The following is an 18,250-nucleotide window of genomic DNA, read 5'->3' on the forward strand; positions in this document are numbered from 1 at the left end:
GGGCCTTTTCTGGCCAAGAGAGCATTTAACAACAACAGGGTATCTGAGAATTCTGATACTGGCCCACAATGTTGTTTTTTCCAGAGCTTCGCCTTTCATACTTTCCGAAGGTGGTTCCAGACAATGCTGACAGCATCTGTAGATGGCAGGTATACCACCAGAACGACTTCTTTGTGTCCATAGTCAAAACATAGATGATATAGCTCATTGCGCCTTGTGTTTGTCCATTATATAAGGTTCTCATTAAAAGATTCCATAGGTAGTAGCAGTGTTTTGCTGTGTTGCTCTGATTTGTGTTGTTGGCTCGTTTAGACAGGTATGTCTTTTATATGACCATGATGTTTGTTCAGTAGCTGCTGGGGGGGGGGGGAAATCACATGGGTTATGAACTATCCTTTACTGTATCATGTAGGGTGATCATCTTATATAAGAGCATATTGCCACTGTACCCAGGGCTCTGTGGATTTCACAATGCCATGATGACATTACACAAATGCACATATAGAACTGGGACCCAGAATCCAGGTTCTTGATCATCTTCCTTCTCTTTAAATCAGCATTCCCTGGCCAGATATTGTTGGACCAAAATTCCCTGGCAACACCCCTCATGGCCCCTACTTTGTATCCTGAGTGTTTTTGCCTGGCTGGAATGTGTCTTTGAATAGCCTGGATGGAGGATAGTGTATGTGTACCATAGAAACTAATCTACTGTACAATTATTATTATTTTGCTCCATCACCTTTTGCCTATTGCCCCAAGGGTATGTGGTCCTTGGAAGGTTGACCTTGGGCTGGAAAAGGTGACCCACACCTGATCTAACCCAGTACTGGCAGCAGCTCTCTTTGATTTCCAGCAGAGGTATTTCCAAGCCCTTCTGTTTGGAATTCTGTCAAATGATTGATACCAGTAATTGATATCAGGCATGGAGTCTCCCCCCGAGCTATTTATGGACCCTCCATTTGTTTAAACTGGGCTCTGCCCAAATGAATATATAAAAGGGGAGAAGGAAATGAATTTTTAGAGCAAAAGGGCATGTTGGTGAGAGAAGCCAAACCTGCTTGTTACCTTCCCATAGTAAACAGGAGCACTAAGTTGTACAAGTGGGTGAAGTGCCTCTGGACAAATTAGGAACATAGGAAGGTGCCTTATTAGAACATTGGTTCGTCTATCTAAGGCATCCCCAAACTTGGCCCTCCAGCTGTTTTGGGACTACAACTCCCATCATCCCAAGCTAATGGGACCAGTGGTCAGGGATGATGGGAATTGTTGTCCCAAAACAGCTGGAGGGCCAAGTTTGGGGATGCCTGATCTATCTCCATATTGTCTACTCAGATTGGCAGGAGCTCTCCGGGATTTCAGATGGCAGTGCACCAAGCCACCATGTAAACAAACCTTTTGAAAAGGAAGGGGCAGGAGATCTGGGGCTCAGCCCCCCTGGATCAACCCCTAGCAATGCGCCTGCCTGCAAGCATGCTAAGTCTTTCAGAGCCCATTTCTGTTGTTAGAATTTGGCTGTGGAAATAGACTGCAGAGGAAGAACACTAAGGACAGAAGGAAAGTTCAGCTCCCTTTTACTATTTTGGTTCAGAGTCACACCCTTCCCCAATCAATCAACGGGCCTGAGGAGGTGCCACATGCCTTGCATGCAGAAGAATAGAAATGAATGGTGGGCTAAATGGAAAAAAATTGGTCTGACTCAGTTGGAAGCTGCTTGATTATGTTCAAATGAGTCAACCCTGAATCCCATTATCTTGACCTTTTCTGTTAACTGATGGATCCGAGAGATATGGAGCTCTGGTTGAGTTCTGAAGGAGCCAGCAAGGTGGGCCATTTTCCTTCTGATATTCTACACTTCCTTGATTTTCTTTAGGAATATGGGGAACTGTTATACTGAGTCAGACCACTGGCCCATGAAGCTCAGTCTTTCCAAGACCTTCCTGGCAATGCTGGGGACTGAAGCTCGGATCATTTGCATGCAAAGAATGTGTTATACCACTGAGTGACATTTTCTCAACAGTTTTTAGAGATCAAGGGTGCAATCCAAACTTTCCACTGCCACCATGGCTCTGCAGAGTGGTGGAGCCTTTGCTGCATCTGCAGCTCAGCTGTTCTTGGTGACTGCATGGGATGGCAGGGAAATCAGGCTGATTGGGTCCAGATTGAGCCTAATGCTGGCCAGTTGCTGTGAGACTGACTGCTGCCTCCCCATCCTTGGAGTGCCCCATTTAGAGGCTTTCTGCTGGGCTCCATTGGTAGCGTTGCCACCAGCAGACCTCCTACCATTTGCAGCACCACCGCCAGCTTGCGTTACTGTTGGTGACTAGCAGGAGGCTGGCTCAACCAGCAGAGCCCCCCCCCCCCCGGCCAACTTAAAATGATTTTGGATTGTAAAACAAGCTGGAACTGGAGTAAAGTGCTGCTGTGTAAAGTATTATTGTTGTGGTGGGTGGTGCTGTGGTCTAAACCTCTGAGCCTCTTGGGCTTACTAACTGGAAGGTTGGCGGCTCGAATCCCTGCAACGGGGTGAGATCCCATTGCTCTGTCCCAGCTCCTGCCAACCTAGCAGTTTGAAAGCATGCCAGTGCAAGTAGATAAATAGGTACCGCTGTGGCAGGAAGGTAAACGGCATTTCCATGTGCTCTGGCACTTGTCACGGTCCTCAGTGTGCCAGTAGCGGTTTAGTCATGCTGGCCACATGACCTGGAAAACTGTCTGTGGACAAACAACAGCTCCCTCAGCCTGAAAGCAAGATGAATGCCAAAACCCCATAGTCACCTTTGACTGGGCTTAACCGTCCAGGTTTTTTTTTTTTTACCTTTACCTTACCTTTACCTCTTGTTGAGGGTTCCAGTCCCACTTGTAGGATAGTCCATTCCATCTCTCTCAATCCAGCCACCCAAGAATCACTATTATGGGACACATAGTCCTCATTTCTCCCATAAAGTTTTGTTGTTATAACTGCAAATCTTGGTGTCTCCTTGAGCTTTCTTTCTTTTACTGTGTGGATGGTGCAGTTTTGGCTATATAAGAATCTGCACTCAGAGAGTGAGTTCACTATTGGTATACAGCAGCCTTTCTCAACCTGGTGCTCTCTGGGTGCTTTGGACTACAACTCTCATTAAGCACTGGCCAGGACTGCTGGGAGCTGCAATCCAAAACACATGAAGGGCACCAGGACGATGGTTTTCTATAGGATAGAAATGACAGATTCGGAATAGCCCCAGTGAAGAAGCCAGGAGGGGCATTGGCCTCCTCTAGCAATGGGCACAAAGTACCTTATTAGCTAGCAAGGTAGCAGGGGCCAGACTAGTCTTGAAGATGAATCGCTTCAGGAGCCAGTGCATTTTGGTTTCTCAGGCCAGCAGAACTATTTGCTATATATATTTAATAGCTTGCTTGCTTGTTATGCATTTGGATGTCTGTTAAGTTATCGTGACCAGAACTTGCATGTTGGTTCCTGAGATCAAGGAGCAGGTTTCTGTCTATGTTTGGATAAAATTGGATGTACTTTTGAATCAAGATGGTGGACTGAACCATTAGAAACTGCACTGATTGTAACCACTAATTTAAAAATTGCACTGATTTTTGTTGTTGTTGTTGTTTCTTAGCATTGTCAAGCAACACCAGGATAAAAGACTCCAAATAGGTCACAAAACAGAAGTCCTCATGAAATAGTTTAGATTTGGCTTCATTTATTTGTATGGGATTATTTGAACCCCAAAGATGGAGAAGCTCTATACACTCAGCAAAAACAAGACCTGGAGCTGACTGTGGCTCAGATCATCAGCTTCTTATAGCAAAATTCCAGCTTAAACTGAAGAAAGTAGGAAAAACCACTGGGCCAGTAAGATTCAATCTAAATCAAATTCCTTATGAATACACAGTTGAAGTGAAGAACAGGTTCAAGGATTTAGATTTGGTGGATAGAGTACCTGAAGAACTGTGGATGGAGGCTCGTAACATTATACAGGAGACAGCAACGAAAACCATCCCAATGAAAAAGAAATGTAAGAAAGCAAAGTGGCTGACCAATGAGGCCTTACAAATAGCGGGGGAGAGAAGACAAGCAAAATGCGAAGGAGATCGTGAAAGATACAGGAAATTGAATGCAGATTTCCAAAGAATAGCAAGGAGAGACAAGAGGGCCTTTCTAAACGAGCAATGCAAAGAAATAGAGGAAAATAACAGAATGGGAAAAACCAGAGATTTATTCAAGAAAATTGGAGATATGAAAGGAACATTTCGTACAAAGATTACCACAATTAAGGACAAAAGTGGAAAGGACCTAACAGAAGCAGAAGACATCAAGAAGAGGTGGCAAGAATACACAGAGGAATTATACCAGAAAGATATGGAGGTCTCATACACCCCAGGAAATGTGGTTGCTGACCTTGAGCCAGACATCCTGGAGAGTGAAGTCAAATGGGCCTTAGAAAGCCTTGCTAACAACAAGGCCAGTGGAAGTGACGATATTCCAGCTGAACTATTTAAAATTTTAAAAGAGGATGCTGTTAAGGTGCTGCACTCAATATGCCAGCAAGTTTGGAAAACTCAGCAGTGGCCAGAGGATTGGAGAAGATCAGTCTACATCCCAATCCCAAAGAAGGGCAGTGCCAAAGAATGCTCCAACTACCGCACAATTGCACTCATTTCACACGCTAGCAAGGTTATGCTTAAAATTCTACAAGGCAGGCTTAAGCAGTATGTGGACCGAGAACTCCCAGAAGTGCAAGCTGGATTTCGAAGGGGCAGAGGAACCAGAGACCAAATTGCAAACATGCGCTGGATTATGGAGAAAGCCAGAGAGTTCCAGAAAAACATCTACTTCTGCTTCATTGATTATGCAAAAGCATTTGACTGTGTCGACCACAGCAAACTATGGCAAGTTCTTAAAGAAATGGGAGTGCCGGATCACCTCATTTGCCTCCTGAGAAATCTCTATGTGGGACAAGAAGCTACAGTTAGAACTGGATATGGAACAACTGATTGGTTCAAAATTGGGAAAGGAGTACGACAAGGCTGTATATTGTCTCCCTGCTTATTTAACTTATATGCAGAATACATCATGCGAAAGGCTGGACTGGATGAATCCCCAAACGGAATTAAGATTGCCGGAAAAAATATCAACAACCTCAGATATGCTGATGATACTACCTTGATGGCAGAAAGTGAGGAAGAATTGAAGAACCTTTTAATGAGGGTGAAAGAAGAGAGCGCAAAATATGGTCTGAAGCTCAACATCAAAAAAACTAAGATCATGGCCACTGGTCCCATCACCTCCTGGCAAATAGAAGGGGAAGAAATGGAGGCAGTGAGAGATTTCACTTTCTTGGGTTCCATGATCACTGCAGATGGTGACAGCAGTCACGAAATCAGAAGACGCCTGCTTCTTGGGAGAAAAGCAATGACAAACCTAGACAGCATCTTAAAAAGCAAAGACATCACCTTGCTGACAAAGGTCCGTATAGTTAAAGCTATGGTTTTCCCAGTAGTAATGTACGGAAGTGAGAGCTGGACCATAAAGAAGGCTGATCGCCAAAGAATTGATGCTTTTGAATTATGGTGCTGGAGGAGACTCTTGAGAGTCCCGTGGACTGCAAGAAGATCAAACCTATCCATTCTCAAAGAAATCAGCCCTGAGTACTCACTAGAAGGACAGATCCTGAAGTTGAGGCTCCAGTACTTTGGCCACCTCATGAGAAGAGAAGAATCCCTAGAAAAGACCCTGATGTTGGGAAAGATGGAGGGCACAAGGAGAAGGGGACGACAGAGGATGAGATGGTTGGACAGTGTTCTTGAAGCTACTAACATGAGTTTGGCCAAACTGCGAGAGGCAGTGAAGGATAGGCGTGCCTGGCGTGCTCTGGTCCATGGGGTCACGAAGAGTCGGACACGACTGAACGACTGAACAACAACAACATTTGAACCCCAAAGATGTTTTTTATTTCTGAGGAAGCCTTTGAGCTAGAGGGCACCTGCGGAATCTGGCAAATGCTCAGAAAAAGCAGTTATCAAAGCCATTGTTTAGAAATATTTATTCCTGAGCCAATTCTCAGCAGCAAGAGGGAACAAGATAGCTTTTCTCAGTGATGTTACAACAAACTCAGGACCTTGGATAACCAAGTTCAGCTTACAGTGAAGGGCTACTCCTTTGCTAAAATTATGGACTTAGAGCTGAAGTTTTCTGTTTCTCCACAGTAAAGTACCAGCACCAATGGGTGGGAATTGTAGAGAAGCAGCTTTTGGTGGAGAAACACTAGGAGAAGCTTCCTGACAGCAAGAGCTTTCCAGTAGTGGAACAGACTTCTGCAAGAGGCTCTCCTTCATTGGAGGCATTTAGGCAGAGGCTGGATTGTCATTTGTCAGGCATGGTGAAGGCTCGGGATAGATCAGAAGTAACCAATACGATGCCCTCCAGTTACTATGGACTACAGCTCCCTTCATCCCTGACATCCCTGATGGGAGTTGTAGTTCAAAACATCTGAAGGACATCACTTTGGCTCCCCAGACTAGATACCCTCTGAGGTCTGTTTCAACTCTAAAATTCTGTGATGACATGTCCTGGGATTGCTGTACTGCCATGAGTGCCATCATTATCACATGTCAAACTGACATTTAATACAACACCTGGAGAGAGAATGGTGGCTTACCATAGTGGGATAATGCTGACATTGAAGGGGGATGTAGCATGAGTTGTCCATATTTTAGTCACACTAGCACAACTCTTAAGTTACGAAACTGTATGGACAATTCCAACATATCTGAGCCATAATTTTAGTACAGCTTGGTCCTTTGCACTCTTATTTGTCCACAACTTCTAGTATTCATAGGGATCATAGAATTGTAGACTTGTAAGTCACCCAAATGGTCACATTGTTCAGCCCCCTGCAATCCAGGAATCACAGCTGTCCTTAAATATTGTCTTTAACATTGAGGGCTGGAGTCAACTAAATAGTTGAGGTAGCATGTGCCAGTGCAATGAGTGCTGCTAGTGTGGCAAGGATTTCCCCCTCCCCCTGTGTGTGTGTGTGTCCCCCCCATTGGCTTGTGGGGGGGGGGAAACCTCAGAACAGTTCACAATGGGAGATTATTTCATCTGGCAGGCAGAAATGCTTGCATTTATGGAATGATCATGATAGTGCAACATTGAATTCCCCCCAGAGGTTCCACCTAGTTACTATAGCTAATGTACATCATGGAACCTAGCACCCTAATGTTGACCTAGACCACCACCTCAGGAACCCTCATGCCAAATTTAGCAATGATATTTCAAAAATCAAGCCGAACCTGTCCAAAAATGGGCAGGTGACTAAACAAGTCACGCCAAAGCAATTTTTCAGTCCACCATCTTGATTCAAAATGGCATCCGCCATCCAAACATCTATGAATACCACTGTCCCCACCTTGGGAACCCTTGTGCTGAGTTTGGTGATGATATCTCAAGAGGCATCTGAACACATAGAGAAGAAACACACAGAAGGACAAACGATTTCCCAAAAGGAACATGCCCAAGAACCTTTGCCCCTTTCTCTGTGTTCACTAGAGCAGTCTTCCCCAACCTTATGTCTCCAGATGTTTTGGATTATAATTTCTATCAGCCCTAGCCAGCACAGCATCATATAGTCCGAAACATCTAGAGGTCACCCAGTTGGGGAAGGCTGCTCTGGTGAAATGTATGATTATACAGGTTTTTACCCACATATTTTATTTTCAGCCAAGAAAATTAACTCAGACTGTGATTAGTCAAAGTGTTAGCCATCAAGATCACACAGAAGCTAGAAATGGCAATCTTTGCACTTTCTGGGAACTCATGAATAGCCTGGACTGTCCTTAGTGGCAAGCCAACATTATATTTTAGCCATCATTAAAGGGCAATGGAACAAGGAGGACAACATGTTTGTCATCTTCTCGACTATTATGAGGTGATTCACCACTGCTGTGTCATAAGGCAAACAAGACCTCTGTAAGGAGCCTATTGCATCTTGAAAGCAATGACAATATTGAAAGGATGGAATTACCTCTAGGCCAGAGGAGGGCAGACTTCAGGCTTCCAGGATCTATTTTTTCTATTACTTGAACCATAAAATCCAGCAGCCCTGGTAGAAGAATCTGCCAATTAAAGATGGTCATGCAAAAGTGCAGACCCAGGTCATTGAGTCTCAGCTCCCACAGCCATTGCCCACCATGAGCCCCCATTGGCAGGGCTGGCAGCAGAAGCAGCAGATATTTTATTCTCCTGCCAATTATGCTGTTTGAAATGTGCATTTTATATCTGACTTCCTTTAGTAATGTTTTGTTTTGAAATGTTCAAGATAATATTTTAATTTCCTGTTAATTGTGTTGCTTAGAATGTATATATTTGACTTTGTTAATAATGTTTCATTCTGGATTGTTTTATCTGATGCTTCAATGTGTTGTAAACCACAACTTAAGATTTTGTTCATAAATATAAAGTGGTATAGAAATGAAAAATAATAGCTAGGCCAGTGGGTGTCAACTAGTAGATTTGGAGCACAGATAATTAAGGAAAAGAATTCCTCTGAGCACATGCCCAGTACAGGAATTATTTTTAGTACCAGAAGTGAGTTTTCACACAAAAACCCACTCCGGGTTTTCAGCTCCAAACTTCCTTATTTAAAATTTTGAGAGGCCTCATTTAGAATGAAAATGAGTTGTTACAGTTTAAAGCAGTGGTTCTGAAACCCTTTTTCTCTGGGAGAATAAAAATGTGCTCGTGTAACACAGAAATTTTTATTGATAAGAAATACACTGGAAAACAAAAACAACTCCTAGCAGTGCTTGATTTATAACACAGAACACCACTACTATATAATATGGTCATTTATATAACAATGCAGCTACATAAAAACATGAATAATTCTCTAAATATAATTGTAAATGAGCCTCTTGCATATGTACCTTTAGTACGTATACAAACTCAATGAGATACTTGAGCTTGCTTTTGCTGGGTAATTCATACCTATTAGGTCTAATTTGAGACAAACTCCCATCTCCTCACTAACACAAATACCCAGTAAGCCTTTCTCTTTTCTGATCTTTCATATTTGAGTTGAAAATCCCAGTTAACAACAATGTGATGGAGAGCTGTAGAAGAATAGCCAATGCTCTTGAAGAAAGGTGTGGATTCTGCTTCTGGTTTGTTTTTTTCTCTCTATGTATATGTAACTGTAATGCTATGCTACACTGAAATGTCCCTCCATGCTTGCCATCCTCTCCTGCCACACCGGTGTAGCACACCACATCCTTTGAGAACCACTGGTTTGAACCATTAGGAGCCACAAACCCTTGCAGATCTACTGCCGATTGCCCAGAAATCCACCAGTAGATCCCAATCTATATTGTGCCCATCCTCACTCTAAGATATAAATTGGCATTCCCAATCCCATGTCTTCCTATGCTTTGGACTACAGCTGCCATCATTCCTGAACATTGTCCATGCCGGCTGAGGCTGATGGGAGTTAGAGTCCAACAACATCTGGAGGACACCAGGTTCTGTGCGTGTACTGTGACTGCTCCTTGACTACATTATGTCTAGTCTTGTAAGAATCACTATTCAGAATCTGTTCTTTCTTTTTTGGAAGCCAGTGAACAGCTATGACTTCCACACAGCAATTAGGAGATTTATGAGTGGAAAACCAGACACTAATGGTTACTAGCTAGTGTCATGGACACATTTGCACCTTTACTACAAATCTGTTGAGAATTAGTCTTATTACTCAACAGCAGAACCATCTGGTGCTGGATACCTCTCAAAGCATTTCCTTAAGTCCAAACAGGGTTATTCCTGTGGCCAGTTCAGGTTCGTTTCATCCTGTCAACATAGCAACCCCAGAAGACCTTGAATCACCCGCTGTCTAGGGTAGAGGTACTCTCCGGAATAGAAATTCTTCCAAGGGGCAGTATGGGGAGAGAAAGTGACTAAATCCAAAGTGTATGCCTCAGTGTCAAGGAAGTTTACTAGACAGGTTTTAAAGTATGCATTTCTGTGGTCCTTAAAAAAATGCTCTGAGGTTGGAATGTGTAATGGGAGAACCCAGCAGGGAAAGGGATGGCATACTTTCCCTTCTTTCATTTTATTTACATAACAGACTGTGGTGATGTGTGATGTGGTGAGGAGTAATTCCACTGGAGAATTGCTCTCTTGGGGGAAAACTACAGATTGTGACACCCAGCCATGCCACCCCTTGTGAAAGCTTGGGCTCAAAGGTCAGTTCTCAGGTTTTATTGGGCACACATCTTTTGCAAAACAATCGAGCAGAGAGATGGACAGGGCTTGTCCTCCAACACTCTTTTTTCCCCCCACCAACAATACCAAAATTGTTCAGTTGTGCCCATTCACTGGATCTTGGAGTTGGTCATTGCCAATCTGCCCATCAATTCAATGGATTATGGGGCTGTAGCATCTCATTGCTCTTCCACCCATCTGTTCCCCTGGCTGTGTTGTGGCTTGCTAAGACCTCTTTCCCAGAATCCCTTGCAACACTGCAGCCACTTAAGAGTTGGAGGGTGCCATCTTGTCCAACTCCCCTGCTTGAAACAGGAAAGGGATGACTGCTGCTGCTGCTTGAAACCTTCCTGTGAGGGAGAACAAACACACTGGATTGGATTGGTCCAGTCCAATGCACACAATTTTGTAGCCCCGTTGCCTAATTCTTGCTGTAATAGAAGTTAAAGGCAGCTCCGTTTGATCTAAGCAAACATCTATTGTGCTCACACAGTCACCTATCAGATGCTTCTATAAAAGCTACAAATGAGATGAGGATTGCCCTCTCCTGCTGTTGTCACTTCTCAACTGGCATTCAGAGAGGCCCTGCCACTGTGCAAGGAGCACATTTCCTGCTTTGTCCTCTTGGACCAAAAACCCTGAACCCTGATTGCTTGGAGGTGTGGCCTTGCTGAGCAACTAGCCCTGATAACTCAGTGAAACCTTCTTAGAAACAGAGAATCATAGAGTTGGAAAGGACTCCTAGAGTCATCTAGTCTAGCCCCCTGCAATGCTGGAATCTCAACTAAAGCATCCATGACAGATGGCCATCCAGCCTCTGCTTAAAAACCTCCAATGAAGAGTCCATAACCTCCCAAGGGAGTCCACAACCTCCTTGGTAGAATTGACTATGTGTATGTGAAAAATATCTTTCCTCCAATAAACCACAGAGATCCTGCTATGGGGAGGCAGGTGAGTGAGCTAGCGGTACTTGTTGGTGCTGCCTATGTGCTTAGTTAACCACGTCATAAACCCATCCCTGAATGTCCTTGGGCATCTTTGCCACTTTCTTCTGCCACTTATCATCCTTGCTTGTTGTTTGGCCATTCTTTGCCCTTCCAAAGCATCACGCTGGATGTTCTTCCTCCACTGTTTCCTGTTTCTGAGGCACTTGTCTGGGTTAGAGGGACTTTCCTACTTGCTACATTTTGGGCTGGGCAGTGTGTTTTTGCTACAAAGTCCTACCACAGGCTGGCCCTGGTTGAAGGAGAGCTGGGTATGCCAGGTGTACAAGGAATGTCTTTATTTTCCTGAGCAAGGAAGGGGAGCATTGCTATTAGTAACCATTTCTTGTTTACTTCATCACAAGTGTGTGTGTGTGTATGTGTGTGTGGTGCTTAGTGCAGGTGTGTCTAGAAATGGCTTTTAATGTCATGGGGGTTGATTGCTTTGAGAAATGGTTTTGATTAGAGAGGTAGTGTCAGTATGAACAACTCAGCAGTGTTATTTATTTATAGGGTTCAGGACAGGGTTGAGTTTCAGGGAGTTTGTCCAAGACAGGAAGGTTTACAAATGCAGAGATAAGTTTTAGGAGGGCCGAAAAAGAAGGCAGGAGAGAGGCTGAGAATTGGTAGGAAGGAAAGTGCAGGTTAACGGAGCACATCAAAACTGAGGGGTCCAGCAGAGTCTAGCTATTGGCTTGGCTACCTCTTATCAAAAATACAGTCTTTGTACCATCCACTGCTGACCATTTTGGCCAAGGAACATGGTGCCTGGATTAGTTGCAGTAGTGTTGGTAGTATTAAACATATACACAGTCTGAGTAACCTGTGGCCCTCCAGATGATGCTGAACTACAAATCTCATCATCCCTGACCATTGCTCATGCCACCTGGGACCAATGGGAGTTTAGATCCATCAACATCTGAAGGGCCACAGGTTTCCCAACTTGGTTTAAGTCCTAAGGTAACTCATGCACGCAGGCCTGTGCAGGGTGGGGGACAGCCGGATACCCTTGCCCTGGGCCTCAGAGGGCTAAGCTGACCCCCCCCCCAAGGGACCAGCTTCATTTTTGTTTATAACTCATTTTAACAAGACTCCCACCCTGGGCTTCAGACAAGCTCTGCATAGGCCTGCATGCAGGGATAACAGTTCTTGAGGCTCTACTTTGGGTTTAACCTACCTTAAACCTCAGTAAAAAGTAGGGCTGAAATTTGAGCTTAATTTTTATGACAGACATATATCTTCACATTTTGTTCATGACCATCATCTTCTGTAGTTACATGTTTCTTGTATTCATCATCGCTTCTTTTCCAACTGAGGCTACTGCTAGTATGAACTAGCTGAAACATTCTTTTGTTTAATAGTGTCAAGGAAATGTTCCATGCTTCATGGTGCCCATTGGCAAAAAAAGGAGAAAAGTAAGCCCTTTCACAACACAGAAGCCCATCAGCCATTCTCCAACTTTCCCGCTGTAGACTTGAAAATTGTGGGGGCTATTCAACATACATAACTCTGATTTTAATAATGCGATGGGTGTGTCTGTTTTTGTGACCAACGTGTAATGTTTGTCAACTTTAGCCTTGATCAAGTTCAGTGTTCATTCTGCTTCTGTATTTAAAAGTATGGTGGAACACCTGAAGTGAAGTTGTGGCCTTGACTATTGTTTGACAACTTCAAATTTGAACCATCTCCGTTTAGTCTGTCCCTTGATCCATAGCCATTCGTCCTTCCTAGATGTCTTGTGCATTTCCTCTGTGTCCTCTCCCTGTGCTGCAGTAAGACTGGTCTCTTTAAAAGTCATGGCAATTGATGAGCCCTTGCCAAAATGATTAAGGGTACGTGGCAAGGGCATCCCAAGGACAACTGTTGCACCCTTAGAAAATAGACGGCATTTGTGGGAAGAATGAGATATTTGAGCTGAAAATCCACATTCATTAATCATGATAGAACAGGCTGTTTTGGGGTTCCAGACAAAGGCAGGACTTTGCCTCTGCCACTCTGACACAATTTTATTCCATTCTAGCACCCTTGTTCTCTTCATATGTTTCCATTCTCTTATGGATCTGTGTGCTTTGGGGAAGAATGTGAGAGGGGTTCTATTTGGGAATGGTTGGTCAAGGTTCTCTTACAGGGAGTCTTGAGGCAGCTAAGAAATTTACTATGGCATAAGCTTTAGTGGACTACAATCCATTTAATCAGATATATGGCTAACCTGATTTGACAGGTAAATATACCTGCCAAATCACAAACACATGGGTTAATGAAAAAATAGAGATTAAGCAGTGAGGTGTGTGTGAGAAAGTGAAAGCCAATATTATTTTTTCAAATAGCCTAGTTTCATGAGCTTACAGTAAATTCCTCATTTTTTCCCATTTTCTGGGAAACTTCTTGTTCTGGTAAGTCAAGTGTTGTCATCCTGGATCATCACAAACTGCTCCACTGTGGAGAGTCTGACTCAGTGCCACTGAGCACTTTCATTACTAAGACCAATCCCTAGACGAAGGCTGCAGAAGGAATTGCCTGGAAGGCTGCATGCAGGGAGATCTGGAAACTGTATAGACAAGACATGGGTAGACCAGAACCTAATGCTTGAATCTCCTCCAGATTACATCTGCTTCAGACCAAGCAGATTCCATTTCTCTCCCCACCCCCCGCACCCTACTGGTGCATTGTATCTCTGATAGTACCTATGCCAATGTCTCTTGCAGCTTTCCTGAACCTGATGCCCTCCAGATGTTGCTGGAGTAAAGCTCCAGCCAGTGTGACCAGTGGTCAGCTATAATGGGAGCTATAGTCCAAAACATCTGGAGGACACCAAGTTGGGTAAAGCTGCCTCAGCGGGAGCATTTTATTCTCCCTGGCTTTTTTAACATCTGAGAAGTTTTAATATTTTTTATGGCTACTATTTTCTCATGCTGTTTTACTGATGGCTTTATTATATTTTATGAACTGCCCAGATAATCAGTTACTGGAGAGTGATATATAAATTTATAAAACATATGAATATAAGCTTTACAGGAATTAATGACAGGAAGAAGATGCCTACGAAATCCTTCACTCTCCAAAAACCTAGGTCATTTTTGCTGATATGCATCTAGTTGACTTTGATCAAATCAAAGAGATATGTGTGAGCCAAAATAGATTCTTATACACACCCAATAATATATAGAATCATAGAGTTGGAAGGGACCATGAGGATTGTCTAGTCTATCCCCCTGCAATGCAGGAATCTTTCACCCAATGTGGGGCTCAAACCCACAGCTCTGAGATTAAGTCTCATGCTCTATTGACCGAGCTATTTCTCAGGTTAGTGTCCAAAGATCTTTGGTGATTTCTCAGTCAGAAGCCTGCTGGGATTAGGCCAATGGCCCACCTAGTCTAGCATCCTGTTCCACAGTGGCCAGCCAGAAGGCCGCAAGCGGGACATGAGCACAACAACACTCGACTTGCTCTGCTTACTGTGATTCGCAACAACTGGTATTCAGACGTATGATGTCTTTGACAGTGGAGGGGGAACATTAAGTGGAGGTAGAACTTTTTAAATAGCAACTATTTATTTATTTATTGCATTTACATCATACTTTTTCCTCCAATGAGCTCAGGAATGGCCTACATGGCTCTCTCCCTTCCTCATTTAACCCCCACAACAATCCTGTGAGGTAGGTTAGGCTGAGAGACAGTGACTGGCCCAAGGTCACCCAGTGAGCTTTATGACCAAGTGGGGTTCTGAACTCTGGTCTCCCAGGTCCTAGTCCAATGCTCCAACCACTATACCACACTACCTCTCTCTGAAGGTATGGTGTCATCCATGGCATATGCCTTGTTAAGTAGAGGCACTGGCAAGAAATAGAAATGCACATAAAAAACCCAGATGCACCCCAAACACTCCTAATCCCATATGCATATGGTCTCCAGCTTTTGGTGGGTTATTGTAGAAGTTCAAGATGTCTGTTCTGTTTCCCCTGGAAGGACATCGCTCTACAACAAAACCAAGTATTTTTTGGCAATGTGTAAAGCAATTGCACTCTTAATGTGACTTCAGATGAAAGTTTAAAGTCGGTGATTTAGAGACTGACTTTCTTTTGCATGGGAACTCTCTGTAATGGCATGTATTTGCCTTGCTTATGGACATGTAAGTTAAATTTGGTCAGGGATATACTGTACCAAGTTCCTGTTTCTATAAGCTTGTTTGCTAGTCTGGACAAGATATATATCATGTGGCTGGTAAAGAAGCTTCCTTTTGGAGGATGGTAGATTAGTTTTGGAAATAAGTGTTGTGGAACTGCAGGGTTCTGGGGAGGAAAAAACGAGGGAAGATCCATTATGCTTTATAGAGTGATAATGTTCTGGAAGAGGGCATGGGGTTTGAAAATACGGAAATCCTTTACCAATGAGACCTAGTTGGCAAACTTCCTGAATACTTTGGGGCAAAGCTGTAGCTGCAATAAATACCTTCCCTGGCTGGTTTTGTTTCCTGGTCTTCACGGCCATAAGAACATAAGAAGCCCGTCTTTCCTGTTCTCTCAGGGGCCAACCAGATGCCCATGGGAAATGCAAAATCAGTCCTGTCTTGCAACAGGGTGAAACAAACTACTTCAGTTGCCACTTTGGGGAGTGGATGGGTATTTTAATGATGCAAGAGTGGTACGTCCTCTGGTTATCTCCCGCTTGGATTACTGCAATGTGCCGTATGTGAAGCTACCTTTGATGGGCCGGCCCTGACTTTGGGGAAGGTTGCTGCATGTCTCTGTACACTAATATGCAACTGAAGACAGACCATGTTGCACAAGCCAATCGTGCTTTGTATTTGACTATGCTGCTGGCAAAGACTTTTGTCTGCTATGTTTCAGCTGTGAATCCCATTTTTATCTCTATTGCTTTTTTTAATGTTCTGTATCTTACGTATTCTTATTGTATTTTGTTGTTGTTGTTTTATGGGCATTTTATGTAGCCTGCACTTTAAATTGTTGTCGGCCACCTGGAGTGGTTCATGAGCCCAAGAAAGCTGGGACGTACATTTTTTTCATATAAAGAAAGAATACAGTCGCAAGAGAGTATATAAGATAGTAAAGTTCTGGAATCTCACTCACCCCAGCCCGAACATCTTTTTGAAGTAATTCTTGAAATAGTTAAGGTACTCTTTTGCCTCACAAAAATAACTTGCATTAAAACTGTTTTCGGGGAAGCAGGTTTTTGGATGCAAATGTTTTAGAAGAGAAACACATGTGCTACACTCAGCCTGTGTTCTTTATGAGATGTTTTTGAACTGCTTCACATCGTAAGAGGAGTCCATAGATGGCAGGGACAGCAATGCGGGTGGGGTTGGGGGGAGCAGAAGATTATTGTTGCCATTCCATGATAGTCTCCTTTTCTGCAAGAGATCAAAGAGGTGAGGCACCTAAGGTACCACCTAGGACTGCAGTGACATCAATGGCAAATTAAAAGACTTCTACTGCAACTTTAGACATCCTGGGGCCCTCAAAATGTTTTGGACTATAGCTTCCATGAGCACATACAGCTGCACTGCCTGAGGCTAGGGATAGTTGCATCTGTCAGTTTTGGACTTGGCTTCTTATTTTCCCACTCTTCAGTTCTCCCTTTCACTTTGAAACTATTATTTTTTTCAAAGAAAGTCCTCAAGAAAACTCATTGGCATTTTCGTGTGAATTTCTCCTAATATAAACATTTTTGTCTGGGATTTTTGCTTTTTGTATGCTATTTTCACAATCCCAATATATGCATTTTTCTACACATCATTTGGCTGCAGAACTGCACTGCAGAAGTAAGAAGTGCAGATTTTTATTTACTTTTTAAAAACACATTATTAAAAGATTTTCTTGTGTAGCAAAAGTACATACAGCGCCTCTGTTTTCAGTACATAAGAGTCCTTTGTACAGACCAGTTTTGACAAATGGGGGTGGGTTGTTTCACATATTGTGTTGGAAAGTTAGGTAAGATTAAATGTGAACTAATTTCATTTCCCCCCTCATGCCTAGCTGATGTTTATAGGAGTTGTAGCCTAAAACATCCGGAAGGCAACAGATTGGCAAAGGGTATTCTAGTGTATTGGCCATTAAGCTGAACATTGTGGCCTCCAAAAGAAGGCATTTATAAAGGACCCCAAAGCAGACTTCAAGGCGGAAAGTCCTTCTTCTTCTTCTTCTTCTTCTTCTTCTTCTTCTTCTTCTTCTTCTTCTTCTTCTTCTATTAAATTTGGATACTGCCCTTCATCCAAAGATCCCAGGGTGGTTCATTAACTCACATTAATATTATTTATTAAATGAGAGAAACTTTAGCAACAGAAACACAAAACAAATCCTATTTGGCCCTGTATACATGAAGGAGCGTCTCCACCCCCATTATTCAGCCCAGACACTGAGATCTAGCTCTCAGGGCTTTCTGGCAGTTCCTTCACTGAGAGGTGTGAGGTTACAGGGGATCAGGCAGATGTAGTGGCACCCACCCTGTGGAACACCCTTCCATCAGATGTCAAGGAAATAAACAACTACCTGACTTTTAGAAGACATCTAAAGGCAGCCCTATTCAGGAAAGTTTTTAATGTTTGATGTCGTATTGTGTTTTAATTTGTTGTAAGGAACCCAGAGTGGCTTGGGGAACCCAGTCAGATGGGCAGCATATAAATACTTGGTGGTGATGATTTACAAATAGCAAACATATTTTACAAGTGTGGCTCCTTAAGAAGCTTAAAAGTGCCCCATCCATGCTCAAGAAGGAGATGTCAGCAGACTTGGAGAAATGTGAAGGTTTGGAAAAACTGTTGGGGGGGCGGGCTAAAAGCGGGTGAGGTAACAGCTTGGTGATGACTGAGCTAACTCACTGGGCACTGAATATGGACTGACTGTTGCCAGGGGTGGAGATCAGAAAAGTGGGAGGTAGGAAAGGGATGGAGTATTTTGGAAAGGGGCATGGCTGGCTGGCATCCTGAACAGGAGCTCTCCACACCATAACATTTTTTGCAGGTCCCACATATATCACGTAACACTGTTACTAGCATAAAAATATT

Source organism: Lacerta agilis, chromosome 6, assembly GCF_009819535.1.
Source record: "Lacerta agilis isolate rLacAgi1 chromosome 6, rLacAgi1.pri, whole genome shotgun sequence".
Classification (NCBI taxonomy): domain Eukaryota; kingdom Metazoa; phylum Chordata; class Lepidosauria; order Squamata; family Lacertidae; genus Lacerta; species Lacerta agilis.